The sequence below is a fragment of the Aotus nancymaae genome, unplaced genomic scaffold (genome assembly GCF_030222135.1).
Source record: "Aotus nancymaae isolate 86718 unplaced genomic scaffold, 86718_ANA_hifiasm-v0.15.2.pri h1tg000092l, whole genome shotgun sequence".
Lineage (NCBI taxonomy): Eukaryota > Metazoa > Chordata > Mammalia > Primates > Aotidae > Aotus > Aotus nancymaae.
In genome coordinates, this window is record NW_026988507.1 from 3,819,809 (window position 1) to 3,837,841 (window position 18,033).

Below are 18,033 nucleotides of genomic sequence, written 5' to 3' on the forward strand. Positions count from 1 at the left end.
CCCCTTTCCTCTCTTCTCCCCATCTCTTTCTTTTTTAATGATAGGAGAGGTTTCTCTACTTTACAGTAAATAGAAAAGAGGATGAAAATACAGAATCAAAAAATAAATTAAGGAAGAAGTTCCCAGTGGAGACAAGAATCAGATAAAGAATGCTGCAAAAAGAATTAGCTTGGAATACATTCACTGAATAAATGAATAAATAAATAAACAGATGAAAAATGCCAAGCTGTAAAATGGTTATCTAGCCATCACTAAAAGGAAAAGGAGAGACGAGTACATTTCTTTTCTGATCAGAGTAACAACATTGGATATAGAGAAATAATTGTTGACTTCATTTTTAAACTGATATTGCAAAAATGGTTCATATTTGAACCACAGTATTATTCCTAAATACTAATTGTTATAAAAATAGCAAGGAGATACAACAGAACAAATTAATTTGTAAGTCTTCTTTTTAGCACAAAATTTAATTAGACTCCATTTACAAATGTTCATTTCATACCAAGGATGTGACTTGGAGAATGCTGGCACTTATCCAGATGATTCTGGAAGCCAAAACCACACTTACTCTTATGGAAGGTAATCTTTTGGTGGTTGGGGTTCTGAATTTTCCAGATAATTTGCATAAACTAGAAAACTGTTAAGTATGTTACTTTTTAAATAGAGACTGAGGTTTCTTTTTTCCTTTTAAAAAATGACATTCAGTGGGCACTTATTCTTGATGTTTTAAAATTGTAATTTATTCATACAAGATTCCAAAAATAGTTACAGTTCCAAAATTTGCTATTCATTTGATTTGTGCATATAGGCTACTAACCTTTAAAAATGTAGCTAAATGTATATTTGATATTTCATATTTTTTCAATTCCTTCCCCTCTAAAGACTTGAAATTTAAATATAAAATAATTAAAGCTACTTAACTGTAAAAATATTCTATTTACTCATTTATTCATTCAACAAATATTTATTGAGCTTCTGTAATGTGCAAGTTTCACAAAAGTAGATGTCATGTTCTTATTCACATACTAATTATTAAGGATAACCCTCATTTAAGTGTACGTTTGCAGACTAACAATGAAAAATAAGTAAATCTTTGTAAATTAGTGAATGAGATTGAGAAATAAATGGTTTCATTTGGGAGGTATAGCCAATAGGGCACTGCCTCTGTTGGGTCTCTATGGGGTCCTTTTTCAGCTATGACAGCCATTAAATGAAAGAATCAAAATAAGCCAAATTTGGAAGTAGATTTGTCAATTGCTGTGTCACAGAGTATTAAACTAAGATTTTAAAAAATGATATGGTATAGTAAAGCAAATTTTTCTAACATGATAATATCTTATCGACAATTAGGAATATATGTTTAGTAATATATTTAAAGTATTGTTATCAAATAAATCTAAAATGTAAAATCTTACCATTTGGATTTTTAATTTTTTGTGAATACTCTTAATATATGTAATAAATAGGATAGTAATCCATATATAGTCAAATACATACATGTACATATTATGTTGGGGAGGTATAATGATGTGGTATAGTTTTAATGAGATGTGTTATCAGTGCCCTTTGAGGGAAACTTCCCCCACAGTGAGCTGATGGAGGCCCATGCCAGTGAAGGTCATGAGGATGGAGGAGAGGGAACAGATGTCAGAAATATTTAGGAGGTGAAGGGATAGGACTCGTGATATTCCTCTAAAAATGTACACTGGATCATGTCCATTACCTGCTCCTTATTAAAATTCTTAGCATAAAGAGAATAGAGTCCAAACAAGGGTTATGTCCTCAGGGAAGTCTTCCTTGATTCCTAGGTCAGCATATGGTCCTCTGTTCCTCTTACAGAGTCATGCTCCTTTTTGCAGAGCACTTATCTCCACCTGTAACTTGTACATTCACTGGCAAGATCATTTGAATAGTATCGGTCTCTCACTCTAACTCCAAGCTTCAGGAAAGACTAGCAGAAGTCCTGGCACTTAGTAAATGTTACTCGAAAGAGTGAATTAATTAGATGTGAAGAGTGAGGGGGATGAGCCATATACCCCCATCCTTTTAGCTTGAGCAACTGTACCCATGGTGGTGGCATTTCCCAATATGGGGTTTATGGGAAGAGAAGAGGGCTTGAGTTGGGAAAAAAAAATGCAATGAGTTCAATTTTGGAAATGTTACATTTAAATCAAAAACTTTGAACATTTTATTTTAGGAACACTTAAATATATAAATAACTATAAATATATATCAATAGAAGACAATCAATTCTAAATCTTGTTAAATTACCTTTGTGATTATCAAATAGCTTCAAATGCCTAAAATATAGCCTTTCAAAATCAAGCATACTGAATATTATGTGGTGTTTCTTATTTTAAGAACAATCATGTAGAATGAAAGTTTATTTTAGTAAAGCATGTTACTCCACTCAAGTAATGAATAGAATTCTTCCTCCTAAATACTGCCAGCAGAAAAAGAAATTTTTTTAAATGCTTCTTCCCAAAAGGTACCTTTTTAGAAGAAAAGACAAAAACCATGTTTCTGCCAACTAAGATCTTAGCATGACACAGCACCCCAAGAGTGTGCCTTGAACATCGTGGGATGATTCTGCTCTGGTCCTTACCTGAGAGCTCATACTATGCATTTGTGACTTGTTTCAGATATTTCTGTCTTCTGATCTTGTTTTCTCATCTGCATCCTCACTTTGCTTGATGCCTTTCATCACTCCTGCTATCGACTGTATTTCTCCTGGTCTTGGATGAAGATACTTTATCCAGCTATATTGCCTTTGGATGTCCACTTATAAATGGGAAAGTAAGGATTATTACACAGGATCAGAACTAAGGAACAGTCAGCCCTGTATCCTGTTTTTCAAAGTATCTCTAAGGGCTTATGGAAGTGTTACAGCTCTCCTCAAGCCTAGTCATCTGCATATTTAATTTGGACTGTCATTTATGAATTTATGTTATACTTGCTTTGGAGAAACATTTTAAACATGCTTTTTACCTTTACTTGACTTATTCCAAAGCCTGTGCTTGTAGATCCTGTGTTATTAGGAAATTTCTTTGTGCATTATTTTTAGGGTGTAGAGTCCCAGAGGTGACACCAATGGTATCTAAGTTCTTTCTACTTATTGCCAAACTGATTTCCACTAATAATAATTATTAGTGACTGAGTACTTAAGATATGTTAATTATTTTTAATGCTTTACATGTATTAACATATATATTTCACAAAGCCTTATGAGGTAGGTATTATTGTTTATTTCCATTTTAAATATGAAGAAACTGAGGCATAGAGAAGCAACTTGCCCAAGGTAACAAAGCTAATAGGCTGTAAGAGCCAAGATTAGAACTCAGCAAATCTGGCACTGGAGCCCACATTCTTAACCCCTAAATTGGCTACCTCACAAAAAGTCATACCAATTTATATTGCCACCATTAGTAAATACCAATACTCCAAATGCCATACTCCATTTTGGAACATTTCAACTTCTTAATTAAAACATTCTTATAGATTTAAAACTTATCTTTCTCACCTTAAAGTTAAGATTGAGAGTTGAAGTGGAGGCCTAACTATTCTTTAATACCTTCTTTCTCCTCATTTTCACAGTAGGAGAAATGGGAGTAGAGATGTGGGCTTAATAGCTGTTTCAGCATGAAGTGAACATAATAGAATACTTCGTGCCTATAAACTTGGACTTTGAAACGTCATTGCCCATTTTTATTCCTGCAAAGTGTGCAAAATATTAAGAGATACCATTTATTGGGCACTTATTATATACCAATCATTGTGCTTAGGTACTCTGTAGGCATTGAGTCATTTGATCACCAGATGGGTATCTGTATTAGTCCATTCTTGCATTGCTATTAAAAAAAGCCTGAGACTGGGTAATTTATAAAGAAAAGAAGTTTAACTGGCTCACAGGTCTGCAGGCTGTACAGGAAACATGGCAGCATCTGCTTCTGGAAAAGCCTCAGGAAGCTTTAACTCATAGCAGAAGGCAAAGCAGGATCAGGCATTTCACATGGTGAAAGCAGGAGCCAGAGAGTGAGAACAACCAGATTGCTGGAGAACTCAACTATCATGAGGAAAGCACACAAGGGGATGGTGCTAAACCATGAATCAGAAAGCCACCCCCATGATCCAATCACCTTCCAGCAGGCCCTACCTCCAGCATTAGGAATTACATTTCAATATGAGATTTGGGTGGGGATACACATTAACTCCACTCCCAGCTTTCCTAACAGATAAAAAATAAATAAGTGACCTTACAAATACGACTCAGGCCAAAATCAGAGACAGCAGACATTTTTAAAGAGTCTCGGGCTGGGCATGGTGGTTCAGGCCTATAATCCTAGCATTTTGGGATGCCAAGGCGGGAGGATGGCTTGAGGCCAGAAGGTTGAGAGCAGTCTAGGAAACAAAGTGAGAATCTGTTTCTAAAATAATAGAATAAAAAATAGCCAATCATAGTGACACGTACCTGTAGTCCCAGCTACTCAGGAAGCTGAAGTGGGAGGATCCCCCGATTCCAGAAATTTGAAATTTGCAGTGAGCTATTATGATTGGACCACTGCACTCCAACCTGGAGAACAGAATGAAATACTGTCTCTAAAAGTAATTAACTAATAAGATAATAAAAAACAATTTTGTTCTGGGATTTTAGTTTAACTTCAGTTTAGAATCAGTGGGGGTATTTGACCTCTTGCCGGAACCAATTATCAATCTGGTGAGGCAGAATGTTCATTTCAATGATGGAAGAGGTGACAGTAGCCCCCGACACAGTGCTACCTACCAAGGAGCATTAGGGTGCACAGTGCCATGTATCTGCATAAGGCTGGCCAAGACAATTTGGGAGCTCTTTTCATTGCAAATGTACTTTTTGCTCTGGCCACTTTGCTAACTTCTAGTGTCAAAATATTGTCATCTGTGGATGAGATTCAGAGAACATCAAGGATGATAAAAAGAGTTAATTAGGCAAAGAAATGTGAAAGTGAAGGAAAACCAATAATCTTAAAGACCTTTTGTTGCTTAGAGTAGACTCTATAAACAGGAATAAAAGACTGCAGAATAAACAATTTATTTTCTAGTGAGACTGGATTTGTTCACCTGACGGCTGCACTGTTTCTGTTACAAGTAGGAGATATGTAGGACACTTGTTCTGAGATAACCTCACCAGCTGACTTTCGTACCTTTTCATCATTGTTAAAAATCAGATTTTCCAATGACAGTCCTTTACAGATTTTTAAAAAACACTATATTCAGAAAATAGTTTTGATCCTATTACCCAAAAATTCTTATGCAAGAATACTACTGGTATCAAGCCAGATGTATTTGGAAAGCCTTGAAAACCCATGCAGGAAAGCACATAGTCTCTGTAGCCGCACAGCTGGTGGTGGCCCCTTCTTCAGCTGTCCTACTGGGAAACCCAGGTGGAGTGCAAGTGCAACCCAGGTGAGTACAGGGTGAAGCTGGGATGAGAGCAGATGTGGCTTTAAGTTCAGGCTGAATCCTCTTTGGGGTATCATTGATCTTTCTTCACAAAGCTGCCCCACCTTCTTAGAACCATACAAAAAAGAGCTATGGGGTTACCAGAAAACTCCCAGGTGACCTAAAGTTATCCAATTCTCCTTTCATAGTACAAATTCTTTCCCTAGCCCCATTTTCAGAGCATATACAGAATTTTCTCAGTTCTATACGGCAGCCTGCAATCAAACCTGATAATGTGTCCTAAATACCTTAAAAACATATTGAGTAATCTGTTCAAATGGGAAAGGTCCACAAACAACATTAGATACTATCAACAAGGCCCTTGGACCTCACAAGGCTATTATTGAGAAAACTAACTCCCTGGACTCTACTGAAACAGGACAGTGGTTCCTATCCAGAGGCAGAGTGACCCGAGACCCTTTCCATCTGCTAACCCTCCAAAGATGGTTATTCCAGAATCAGGGAACATTTTAGATCCAGCCACAGAAAACCAGCTTAGCAGTTAGCTCTGGATGCAAGATTTGGATGTGCCAATTAGAGCTGTGTGGACTTAGGATAAATTCTCTAACCTTTGAGTCAGGGATTAGGATAGTCTGCCCTATTAGGAATGTCATGAGAATTAAATGAGAGACCATCTGTGAAGTGCTTAATCTGCTGCTTGTCTCTCAGTAAGCACAAAGCGAATAGAGGAATCATCCAGACATCCCTGGCCTCAATTTAAGACCACAGTAGTCTCCATATTGACGTTTACTCTGGTTCTAGGTTGTCAGCTAAAATCCAGGGGAGGGGGGAAGATCCTTCAAACTCTAGACCCAAGAATGTCCGATTGCAAATGGTTGTAGCACCACTGTAAAGACTGAGAAGGGATTTTGAATTCAGACCTGAATGGGAATCTCTTCTCCTTCACTAATTGCTGTCTTAGACGAACATGGTCAGTTCAACCTTTTAACTTGTTTGCTTGTTTATACAAAGAGAATAATATCTAGTTAAGGGGTTGAAAGGTTTACCCTGTAAAGTCCTTAGCACAATAGCTACCATATCATAGGAGCTCAGTTCATAACTACTGAATCCAATCGAAAAAGTGCTAAATAACTGCAGTCTTTTTTGTATATAGAAACAAGCAGGTAAGTTAAAACTGGGACCAAAAGATAAACTTGGATCAGATAATCTTCAAACACCGATGAATACACACATTCTGCCTTTAATAAGGTAAATGTTCCAACAAGCCTATTAAGCTATGGCTCACAGTTCATCTACTTCACCTATTCAGATTTCTTACCCTATTCATAAGAATTGTGCCAGGTAAGGTGCACACTACTTAAAATTATTAATTTTACACTAAATTAGCTTCCTCCAATAAGGTAGAAAAAAACAACTTTTTGATAACCTATAGAATACTGCTATGTTGTGTGTACCTTTTCCCCCCACCTTTTTTTTCCTCCAAATTTAGAAAACAGGATTAGGACAAAAGCTAAGCAGGTGAGGGAAGCAGTGTCAGAGGAAGAAATTGAATGCAGGTGTGTCTGAGCTAGGCTACCTGTGTTTTTGCCCTGTTTGCTGTGAACTTTCAGTTTCTCAGGATTACTCAAGAGCATGCCTTCTAAAGAGGATTTTCAGGAAGCCACTGTTGAACTAATAAAGGCCATTTACTGCCATTAGAAGGAGATAACAGGTTTAGTCCGTGATGAGTTTCAAATTAGGTTATCACTTTGCTTTTCCAGTGGTGATGAAAAAGCAAAATTCACTCCAATACAGTGGCTACTCTCTGCTTGAAACGCTCCAGGTACTTTTTGAATTATGATTCACCTTCCTTTTCCTGTGTTGATGAACCATGAACATGAGACTGAACCATCCCGGAGGTCAGCAAAAAGCTCGCGCTTCCACCCCGCAAATTCGCTCTGTAATGACAGTCTAATTGGCTGAAGCGCAGGTGGGATTTCCTGTCGCCATTTTAAGAAGACACAACTCCTATGCAAGGAAATGCCCAGCCAGTGAAAGGGGGCTGTGTCTGACACAAAGAGTAAGCGGGAAAAAAAAAAAGGGAACCAGGCCCAGTTGCCCCCGCTCCCCTCTATCCCGCTCCCTCGTCCCCCGGACTTGAAGTGCCCCAGCTCCGTTAACCTGGACGCTCCAGGTCCTTCGGGCGGAACCAAGTGGGGTCACCAAGCCCTCCAAGACTTAGCCCCCTCCTCTTCGCGCCTAGACAGGTGCTCTCTCGGCGCTCAACAAATCCTCTTGGTCGCTTCACACTCAGCCCCCAAAGCAGAGCTCCACAGGGCAGACCTCAGGGAGGGCTCGCCAGGTCTGCGGGTGCTGGATCCGGAAGAGGAGAGGTGCCTCCCGTTCAGGTTAGGGACAAAGGGTTTCCAAAGGTGCCCGAGATCCGAGCTCCGAGCTCTCCCTGCCACTTCGGTCCCCTTCCCGCCAACCCGGGCCATCTGCGGGCCGTCCCCAGCGCCAACCCTCCGCTCCAACGCTACGCGTAGTCCCGGGCGCTGCCCGCGGCTCTCGGGGCTGCGCTCGGACCCGCCACTCCGGCGGCCATCCTCATGCAGCTCTCCTTCCCACAATGCAACTCCCTCGCTCCTTCGGCCCCAGCGGGGCTCTGGAGTACCCAAAACGCAGGCCCCAGCCGAACGCACAGCCCTCCTGTCCTCCGCCAGTGTCCCTTTAGCGGCCTCACCCCCATCCCTAAGGGCTCGCATTTTCCAGCTGCCTCCGCAGCTGGGTTCCGAGCACGCCGCCGGGCCCTAGGAGGGCGAGGGCAGGTGCCAGGCGGCGCGCAGCCTTCTCTCCCAGTGCCACCTTCCGTGCGCCGGGCACACGCGCGCCCCGCAACCCCTCCCTCACCCTTTCCCCGATGCTCAGTCTCCGCCAGTCGCGGTCGCTGCATCGTCAGGGAGCGGCGAGAGGGAGGCAGCAAGGCGCGGCCGCCAGCAGTGACACCATGTGACGGGCACGGCTCAGTGACACGCAGCTTTGGTTAAAGAGCGGGCGCACAGGAGGGGAGGAGACGGCGCGCGGGACGGGGAGGAATGGCCTGACTGTCCCCGTTCAACCATCACAAGCCATGGTTGCGGAAGGGCGACGTGCCCCCCAGTAGGAGAATGACTCCGATTCGTGACCCTCAGCGCCCGTGCTTGTCGCTGTAAGTGCGGGGCCGGAGAGTAGAGTGTGAGTGGGGGTTGCTGGTGAGGGGAGGTTCTGATGCAATCGGCCCCGAAAGGAGAAGAGCCGGGCGAGCGCGGACTGGGGCAGCCACGCCACTCTGCCTGAAGGTCGCCAGGAGCCTCCGCCCTTCACCTTCCTCGGAAATTCGCCAGGCCACGCCAAGCTCCCTGCCCAGCCCTCACTAACGGGGGCCACCTTTTCCCGGCCGCCGCAGCCAGACTTTGACACAAAGGACATCAAACTGCCGAGGGTGAAAATCCCGGAAGGGCGGACACCTTCACATCGCCTTTCGCCACCTTTCCCCTTATTTCCGGAGGTAAGGTGCTTTTCAGTTCCTGGGAGGGCTGGGAGAGCGGCGGGGGGATGTTTAGATGTGGGAGAAAACGGTAACGTAGAAATCATCCCTGCGGGCGTGAAAGCAGGGAGAGCACGGCTGTGCCCGAAGCGTTTGGATGCTGCTTTTAGGAGAAGAAAAGTCCAGGTCCCCTGTATTTCCCGAACGCACGCGGTAGCGCGAGGAAGCGCCAGGGCCCCCTAGTTCACCTTTGCGTGGGCTATGGCTTACTTTTTGGTTTGTTTTCCTGTGGCTTTGGTCTGTTTCTCCGTGGCTGTGGCAGCGTGTGGGACTAAATCTGGTTCAATTTTTACAAGGGCCAGAACGACGCAGGTCTGGAGCGAGAGCGCAGCTTACTCGAGGCGCGACCGTGTTCTAGGAGTGTTTGAATCCCCGACCTTTGGGGGAAACTTCCTGTGTCCGCAAGGCCCAGAGGAGAGTGTGTGATGTCCCAGGGGTGCTGCGTGCGGCCGGCTGGGTAGCCGCCGCGGAGCACCGGTAAACGGGAGCACGTTTGCCATCCCTCCTGGTGCTCTACCCCTCTGTAACGCGGGGAAATAGGAGGGCGCGGGGAGAAATTACTAAGGAATGCTTGCAGTGACTCACTGTCCTTTCCTGCCCTGAAAAGGTTTTTTTCTGAAATGCAGAGCGTGGCAGAGGATAGGAGTAGTTTTTTTCGAGAGCCGGAATCTGCTGGAGCCAGCGAACAAAAGGCCACCTCCTGCGCGGGCTTGGTCTCAGACTGTGCTCGCTTCTAGTCCAACCTCCTCCCCATCCCCCGGCACCTAGATAGCGTCCCTAAACATTGCCACAGAGGCCTTTAAACGCGTGGGTAGGTGTTGGGAGGAGAGCGCACCTTCGCCCTTGTGCGAGCTCCTTGCCCCCTAAATTATTTACCTCCCGGCGCATGGGGCTCCTCAGCACCTACTGGCACCCTGCAGGTTACCGGGTTGCCTGGGCACCGATTCCCTGACAAATAGCCCGCCGGGGGTTTGTGCTGAACTGTAGTCAGAGAAGGCATAAGTGCATATGGCAGCAAAAGGAATTTCGCGGTATCCGCGTCACGCCGTTCCCAGTGTCTTTCACAGGCTGCCTTGGTCTGGGGAAGGTGGTGCTACAATTGAGAGTCCTTTGTCTTGCTCTGCGGCGCGGACCGGGTGTTTTAACAACCCTCTTTCTCCGTTAGAAACCTAACTGCCGCCAGGATCACGTACTTTCTCAGAGGAATCCACAGTGATGTGTGTAGTAAAAGTGAAAAAAGACGCCTCTGCTAGGAAACGGTATTCATTTGCGTTTGGAAGGGGTTTTGACATCTCTGCAGTGGGTTTTTACATTTTTCAATATAAAGGGGAGGAGGAACATAAATTTATGGTTTGCAGAATGCACGGCCCAGCGAGGGTGTAATTTGTCTCCTTGATAAAAGAAACTGTGCAGCAACTCGTGCTTTTTCTGACGTCAGAAGGACAACGGAAATAAAACCTGAGCTCGGTGCATGGCTGGCCTCGTTGTCAAACATCTCATGCCCGTTTGGTACTCCTGAAATCTTGCAAAACCGTCAGTTCCGGGGTACTGATCTGGCATAGACCCTGTGGATTTTGGTTCGACCCCAGCCTCAAAATAGCCTTGCTCTTTAGAGTCACTTGAGTTCTCAGTATGGTCGTAAGCAACTGGAAACCAGCCTAGTTTGGTTTGAGGTCTTAATCTTGAGGTTTATTTGCTTTTTTTAAAAATGTAGCCAATAAACATTTTCTACAGAGGGCTTACTGTGTGACTGGCAGCAACTAACAAGATTTATTTCACCTTCTGTGAAGCTTCCGTTCTCGGGGAGAAACAGACTAGATAAATGTAGGCATATAAATTTCAGGTATTCTTAGTGCAATGAAGAAATAAAACCGGATCATGTGATGGGGTAGGATGCCTGAAATAGAGGGACTCACCAGGAGGGCCAGTGTGAGGGGATAACATTTGTCCTGAGACCCGAATGGTGAAAACGGGATCAGCTATTTCCATAATTGAGGGAAGAAGGCCAGCAGAAAGAACAGGAAGAAGGAAAAACAAGTACGTACTGCACTCTTATTTGACTGTAATATAATTGAGCTGATGCGATGAATAGATTTTAAAGATGTTTTGGATTCTTTAAAACTATATGTATGTTGTTTACATATATTTTTTACGATGCTCCATGAATTAAGGCCATTTAATGAAAGGAGCACCATGCTTAGGAGGTCTGACATCTGGCTGTTGCTACTCTTTTCTTTACTCTGAGTGATGCCTGAGGACAAAAACCGATTTTACCCATTGTTCACCTAATCCAGCACATAGTAGCTGCTTAATAAATACTTGTTGGATTGAGAACTTGGTCAAGCCACCTTGTTTATCTCTTTGTGCTATTATTGACCATCCCTTCCTTCTATATCTCATCTGTTCCCTTCTCCTAAGTTTGAAATACTAGAGTCTTTTTCTTCTCTGCTTCTCCTTCTCTTACTGCCTTCCCCACTTCGAGCAGTGACCAGGCCCTTGCAAATACCCCTCACACTTGTCCTCTTGTCTCCATTTCTGCTGCCCAAGTTCAAGTCCCTGTCACCTAACCTAGATTTGTAGACATAGGAAACAGATATAGAGGTGCCTTGAACAATCTAGGGGCAGTGGGGGTGGGCAATGGAGAAAGATACAAGCACAACACATGGTTAACAGTGAAACAGCCAGTTACTGAGGTGGAGCTGCACCCCTGTTGGTTTCCTTCATACCAAGTTGTGCTCCCCTAATTCAATCTCTGTTCTTTCATGAGATTTATATATCTAAAATTCAGTCACATTTTGTTAAAGGATCTTGCTTTAAAAACCTCTGTGGGTTTCCATTGCACACAAGGTCTAAATTCCTTAGCCATACACTTGGGAACCTTCGCAATCTGCCTCCTTACCTCTTTCCAGCTTTTTCTCTTGACATGTTCTTTCTCACAGTTCACCCTATTTCCTCCTTATCACTTTTTTGCTTCAACATCTGTATGGATTGGATTCCAGTCGAGAATGCCTACTGGAATCCTGTATACTTGTGATGGCCTATACCTGATGCCACTTTTCCACGTCTTGGGAGAAGTACTCACTGATCACCTCATTGGCATTTTCATAAGGATTTGTTTATCCTTCACATCTTGCACTGTTGTTACTCCAGATGATGGAAGGTGGTGAATAAGGACTTAGGCTCTGTGTCAAATGTAAATATCAGGCCTCAACTTACTCACCCAGGAACCTTGGGTAAGGTGTTTGGCATCTCTAAGCCTCAGTTTTTTTCATTTGTTAAATGAGATTGATGATGGTGGTGGTAATGTTGGTGGTACCCATTTTACTGAGTTATGGTAAGAATTTAGATAATGGATGTGAAGTATTTGGTACAGTGTTAGCATTCCATATATATTGAATTAAACAAGACTCATCTATCAGAGGAGGGAGAGAAAGTTGATCAGTAAAATTCCCTTTACCTCTGAAATTCTATGACTATGTAATCTTTTAAAAATACTTTTCTGAAAATAATATCTTAATGGAAACTACCTGAATCTTTTTAGTCTCTGGGAAAATATACATCTATGAAAGGTGGTGAGGAGGTGGGGGAAGTATGTATGCAGAAGTACTTTGAAAAACCTGTGATAGACTTCAGAAAAAGACATCTTGTATGCAGAGGTATACAGAGTAATATAATGGACTGTGGAGACTCAGAAAGGGGAGGTTGGAGGGAGGATGCAAGATAAAATGCCACGTATTGGGTACAATGTTTACTACTCGGGTGAGAAGTGCACTAAAATCTCAGATTTCATCACTTTCAGTTCATCCATATAACCCAAAATCACTGATACCCCAAAAGCTACTGAAATAAAAAAATTAAGTAAAATTAAAAGATTAGCTTCAATAACCTAAAAAAAGACACTGACCCTAAATTTAAAATAAAATTCTAAATTTAAAAATATGGTACTTATTTCTGAAAATTGATCCCATTTGTTTTCTAGTGAAAACCTGTGTGTGAGGGTTACTTACTAATAGTAGAGGAGTTCCCCTAACCATGTTACTTTCCCAGTCACTGAATTCCTCTACTATTAGTAAGTAACTGTTTCAAGTGAGGTTACAATGTGCCTTTGCCAATAACTAGCTGGGTACCCTTGAACAACTCATTTCACATTTTTATGCCTCATTTTCTCATCTGTCCAATGCTAATAATAGCATCAGAGCTGCCTACCTCTCTGAGTTGTGAAGATACAATGAGAGCAAAGCTGAGAAAGTCCTTGAACGAGTTTAAAAAAACTATTCAAGCTGATAGTCATCTGGCGTTAAGCACACTGCTAGTCTGCAGAATCAGGTGGTGGTTTCAGATTATAAGTGAGTCTCAGACAAGAGTTCACATTAGACTCATCTAGGATCTTTTAAAAGCTATCAATGCCAAGACGTCATCTCCCGAAATTCAAATTTAGTTGGCTTGGGATCGAGCCCAGATATGGGAGCTTGAAAAAAATTGGGTGATTTTGGTATATAGTGGTTTAGATTTAAAGCAAGGAAAACAAAACAAAATCAGAACTTAAATGAGGACCTCCAAATGTTACTTGAAAAAGTCTTAATAGTGTGAAATTATGAGGCTGACTGACATTTGCCCTGATTTTACTAAACTAACCATTTGTTGACATCATGGAACCACAGCCTCAGGTTACAGTTTATAACCTGGATTTTCCCAGGCATATAAAGAAGCCTGTTCAGTGATACAGCTAGAGCCACATGAAGAATTAATGTGTGGATCTCAGTTTCCATCTCTTAGGAATGACAAAGGTTGGAAAAGAAAGAGACAATTGAAAGGAAAAAGAAAGGGATAGGCTATGGACCAAGGTATAGAAGAAAGGAGCTCTGAGCAGGAGACAGGCAGGGCAGAGCACAGAGAAAATGCTGTTTGATTTATTAAACTGGATTTCTTTAGGTTGCAAAATGGTGGCTAGAGGGCCAAATTAAGCCTGTGGGCATATTTTATATGACTTACACTTTCTTTTAATATTATTTGAAATTAGCTGCCAACTTTTAAATATCAGAATTTCACTTAAAATTTTGATTTCTGGCATTTTTTGAAAACAAACAAACAAACAAACAAAATCAAAAGACCTGGCTCATTCCTCACACTAAGTGGAGGGAAATAGATGGGACTTGAGTTCTCTAGTTCCTTATGCCCAGTCTGCTTTGTCCATTTATCTTGCCTACCTGAGCACTGGCTGCTTTTGTTTTAACTTTTATTCTAAATCCGGGGATCTTAACACTGGCTGCACATAAGAATGCTCTCCCCTGGAAAGCATTTAAAATACCGATGCTTGGATCCCGTCCTATACCAATGAAGTCAGAGACTGTTGTGTGTTTAGTGTCCCCTTATCGGTTTTATTTTTCTTAAAGCTCCCCAGTTGGTTCCAATGTCCTGTCAGTACTGAGGACTATTGGCCTACTAAGGCAACTATTCAAGAGATTTGTCTACAAGTCTGCCTTCTTATCTTTGGAAGTGATCCATAAAGAAATAGTGTATAGAATCATTAATTCAGAGGACTTTAGAATTGGGAGAGATCTTTGAGGGAGCAGCCATTAATCCAATCTTATTTTAAGGAGGGGAGACAGAGAGAGAAAGGAAAGAAGAAAAAAATTGTTCTGGGACTATAACCATCATCTAGTATTGAATTATATAGTGTCTTTTATTACATTTTCTCTATTCAAATAAAAGTCTGTTTTTTAAGGTTTCTTTTTACAAATGATCCTCTTTACATCCACCACTTTGTCATGCTTTAAAGTTCTCATTATTCCTGTTTTTCCTTGAATGTTTTGTTAGGAGTCATAATTTAGCTAGGGCTTAAAAACAAATATACAAAACTGTATCCATTGCTTTTTAGTACAATAGCAATCCTTGATCAGAAATATCCTTAGAACAAAAAACATATATATGCAAAGAAAGGAATTTTTCTCAAGGGCTGAAATATTCCAGGCTGTTTCCAACTACATGAGTTTTTAGTAATTATTTAAATCCATTAATTTTCAATTGATGAAAAAGATTTTTAATTTTGTTGGTATTCACACTACTCACATCCTCTCACTGTTGTAATCAATTAAAATTCAATTCTTTTGGTGTCTTTTTTAAAAATGTAATATACAGTATGTCCTCCTATATCCAGTTACAGGTTGACTTCATTAACGTTAGAGTTTATTGATATTTTGTGCCTTAAATAAATTGGAGTAGTTTCAAATTTCTGAAATATAGATCGGTTAGTGACCAACAGCATTACTGGTCATGTTGGTAACAGACGTTTTAAAGATCGTATGGGAACCTGAAGACAAGAGGAATTATGGAGCTCTTGTAAGAGCAGGTGTTGGGATCCTGTTAAGATAGGATGCAGTGGGCAATTTGTCCAAGGAAGTTAGTGGCCCATCTCCATGCCCCATGAAGAGAGGGTTCATACGCATCCCCTGTGAGCTTCTTGTAACACAGGGCTTCTTGCCCTTCACACTATTGACATTTGGGGCCAGATAACTCAGTTGTGGATGGCTGTCCTGTGCCCTGTATGATGTTCAGCAGCCTTTCTCTGGCCTTTCCCTTCTAGACGTCTGCAGCACCCCCTCACTTATTGTAACCAAAATGTCTCCAGGCATTGCTAAATACCTCCTGGGGGCAGGGAGAGGGACATAATTGTCTCCAGTTGAGAGCCACTTCTTTAATACAACTCTTTCCCTGGGCTTTTAGAAATCATGCCAAGAATTCTTAAACATTCCAGGCATAGTGGCTGGGACAGTAATGATAAATAGCTTCCATTTATATAGTACTTTACAATATTAAATGTATTTTTACATAAATCCCACATGCCCAGATCAAATGTAAATGAAATTAGGTAGTAAACTTAATGAAAACAATGAGGTAGGTCTATCCACATTGCTTCATGTTCCCATTTTTGTTTTGTTTTCCATGGGAAGATGGTGTTTGTGATGTTCACTGAATATGTTGTCTACAGCAGGTGATCATAGCTTTCTTTTTAAATTTAGTCCTCATTTTCATTGTCAGCACATGTTTATTGTCACCATGTACTAGACCTTTGAGGTATATGGTCCTTGTCCCAAGGAACTGAAATTGTAAATAAAAAGATTACTAAAATATTGGAGCCTTTGCTATAAGTCAGTGAGTAATCTACACAAAACTGCTCAAAGAATTCATCACAGGTAAACAGTCAAGCATGAGTTAGTCATTGGAAAAGGGCATCACAGAAGAGTTGGCTTGAATTTTTTTAAAAAGGCAAGCAAGCTGGGCTTTGAAAAAAAGGTCATACTTTGGTTAGCATAGGCTTCATGGGAAGGTGGAGAGAGTGTGTCCAGGACCAGGGAAATGGCATAAACAAGCAGAAAACTGTGTAAAAGTAGACCCATGGCAGAAATGGAAAGTTCAGAAGGAATGTAGTGGGAGCATAAATTAAAGAGAAAGCTGTCTGAGGTTATAGTGATTAGACCTCATCCTATAGACATTAGGAACAGTTATAATTGGCAAGGCAGAAAGAGAAATATCCAAGACACACATTTTCAGGAAGAATCTGCTCCTATAGGTGGGAGAGGGCAAGAGGCAGGAGGTAGCCTGGAGGAGAGGGACTGTGGCAAAGTTCAGGCTGTGAAACTAAGGAACAAGGGGAACGGAAGGGACTTTGTGAAGGAATGTTGGCAGGACTTGGCAACTGATTAGATATGAAGTTGTATGAAAGTGATACCCAAGTTTCAAGTCTGAGTGACAAGAAGAATGAAGCTTATCTTTAACAGAAATAGAATGCTGGCATGTGAGGTCAGGTGATGCGTTCTGCTTTAGGCATGTGAAGTTTGAGGTAATGACAACCATCCTCATGGAGCAGTCCAGAAGGCAGTGGGAGTCTGAAACGAATTTATGGAAATGTTTCTGAGAAGAAAAGAACCTGAGAGATCACCTCTCCCTTATGACCTCTCATTTTACAGATGAAGAGACATGTGATGTGTTACGTGGCATGATCATGATCAAGTTGATTTATGAGGGAGATCCTATTTCATAATGCAAAGGAATTCTAGTTTTATAAAATGAAAAAGACTGGGAAGAAAGATCTGAAAGATGCCTTTGTGTAATGAAACTTGACACTACAGGCTTGAAGCCCTAAAAAGAAAGAATTTGGCATGTGTGGAGCAGGAAGAGTGGAGGCCCAAAGAGCTACTTCTACACAGAAAGTTGGGAGGAGGGATCTGGCAGAGGAGACCAAGAAGCAGCTCTTGGGAGGATGCAGTGTGGAGTTATTTGGGAGAGGTCAGAAAACAGGAACGATGGTCATAGTAACTTACAAGACACAGACACTGTTCTAAGTTCTGCACATAGACCCAAGTCATGGAATCTTTATGACTGTGTCAGATGGGTATTGCTTTAAATCCATTTTACAGGTGAGCAAACTGAGGCAAAGAGTGGTTAATCTTTTTGCCTGGGGCTACACAGCTCCTAAGTGGTGGAGCCAGAATTTACTAATCAGGCATGATTTTAGGGGAATGGTGGCAGGAGTAAGTAGCTTAGAGACTGCTGGCAGTAAAGAGAGGGGTGTGGTGATAGTTCAAGTTTCTAGACAGAGTTATGTTCCAGATAAAGAGCTCTGAGAATGAGCTGACGTCAAGAAGTCAGGGAAGGCAGAGAGAGAAAGTAGAGATACAAGGTCCTAGCAGAGGAGCCAGGACCTTAAGCACAGGTTAAATCATTAACCTTGGGCAAGAAAAGAGAAAAACCACTTATTTGTCTGAGACTGCTCACTAGCTTCCCAGGTTTTTCACTACCAAAGGCCATTTTTATTATTCCCCACCTTCCAAGAGCTGCAGGTTTTCAAAGATTTTGATTATCAGTTTTAAGCTTTTAATTAGAATATAAATTATATCCAATGCAATGTCCAGATATTAAGTATACTGTTTAATGAGTTTTGAGTATTGACTTTAATATATTAATTCATTTCCCATTTTTATTACTCAAAGGTATAGAAAATTGCCAATCAAAATTCAGGATTATCATCACGT

At 41.6% G+C, this 18,033-nt stretch overlaps 1 long non-coding RNA gene across 2 annotated transcripts in view; it reads right to left on the minus strand.

Annotated features, from left to right (window-relative positions):
• Positions 1-446: 446 nt before the first annotated feature.
• Positions 447-18,033, minus strand: part of LOC105721865 (uncharacterized) — a 36,734-nt gene continuing 19,147 nt past the window's right edge. The window contains exons 1-2 of one of the 2 annotated variants that reach the window (XR_010339943.1): positions 8,326-8,548; positions 447-4,570 (exon numbers count right to left, since the gene is read on the minus strand). This is a non-coding gene — a long non-coding RNA (uncharacterized LOC105721865). Of the gene's footprint in view, positions 4,571-8,325; positions 8,549-18,033 lie in introns of those variants that run through there. The other variant, XR_010339944.1, reaches the window with a different exon arrangement.